Source organism: Mandrillus leucophaeus, unplaced genomic scaffold (assembly GCF_000951045.1).
Source record: "Mandrillus leucophaeus isolate KB7577 unplaced genomic scaffold, Mleu.le_1.0 Scaffold2680, whole genome shotgun sequence".
NCBI classification, from domain to species: Eukaryota; Metazoa; Chordata; class Mammalia; order Primates; family Cercopithecidae; genus Mandrillus; species Mandrillus leucophaeus.
The window spans coordinates 1-1,291 of record NW_012102788.1 but is presented as its reverse complement, the minus strand read 5'-3'; positions in this window follow the sequence as shown (position 1 = coordinate 1,291).

Genomic DNA, 1,291 nt, shown 5'->3' with positions numbered 1-1,291 from the left:
AGGCAGGGGCCACCAGTTGCCGTAATTCCAATGTTATTTTTCATAGAAATAGGAAAAAAATCCAAAACCTTGTATGGAACCACAAGAGACTGCAAATAACCACAGCAATCTTGAGCAATAAATAAATAAATAAATAAAAAATGAAGAAAACAACAGAAAAATGAAAACAAAGCTGCCAAAGCTGCAGGCATCATGCCACCTGATCTAAAAATATAATGCAGATATATCTGACCATTTTTAAATAAGATTGTTATTTTGCTATTTGAGGTGATTGCATTCCTTGTATACTCTGGGTATTAATTATCTTTCAAATAAATGGTTTGCAAATATTTTCTCTTTTTCTGTAGGCTTTTTTCACTCTTTTGTTTCCTTTGTTATGCATAAGCTTTTTTAGTTTCATATGATCCCATTTGTTTATTTTTGCTTTTGTTGCCTGTGCTTTTGAGATCTTATTCATAAAGTGATTTCACAGACCAACTCTTGAAGTATTTTGCCTATTTTTTCTTTTAGTAGTTTTGTTGTTTCCGGTCTTAAATTTAAGTCTTCAATCCATTTTGAATTTTGTATAGGGCAAGAGGTGGGGATCTAGTTTCACTCACCTGCTGATGGATATTCAGTTTTCCCAGCACCGTTTACTGAAGAGACTGGCCTTTCCCCAGTGAGTGCTCTTGGTGCCTTTGTCAAAAACCAGTTGACTGTAGATACGCGAATGAATTTATGGGTTTTTGTATTCTGTTTCATTTGTCTGTTTCTATTTTTATGCCAGTACCATGCTGTTTGATCACTGTAGTTTTATACTTATATTGTTTTTAACTTTTAGGTTCAGGAGTACATGTGTAGATTTGTTATGTAGGTAAATTGCATGTTGTGGGGGTTTGGAGTACAGATTATTTTGCTACTCAGGTAATAGGCATAGCACTCAATAGGTAGTTTTTTGATTCTCATGTTCCTTCCCCTGCCCTCAAGTAGGCCCTTGTATCTGTTGTTCTATATTTTGAAGTTTGGTAATGTGATGTCTCCAGCTTTGTTATTTTTGCCCAGGATTGCATGAGATATTTGGGGTCTTTTGTGATTCTATACAAATTTTAAGGTTTTTCTTTCTATTTCTGTGAAGAATGTCATTGGTATTTTGCTAGAGGTTGCATTGACTCTGTAGATTACCTTGGGTAGCATGGCAATCTTTTTTTTTTTTTTTAAATTATTATTATACTTTAAGTTCTAGGGTACATGTGCATAACATGCAGGTTTGTTACATATGTATACTTGTGCCATGTTGCTGTGCTGCACCCAT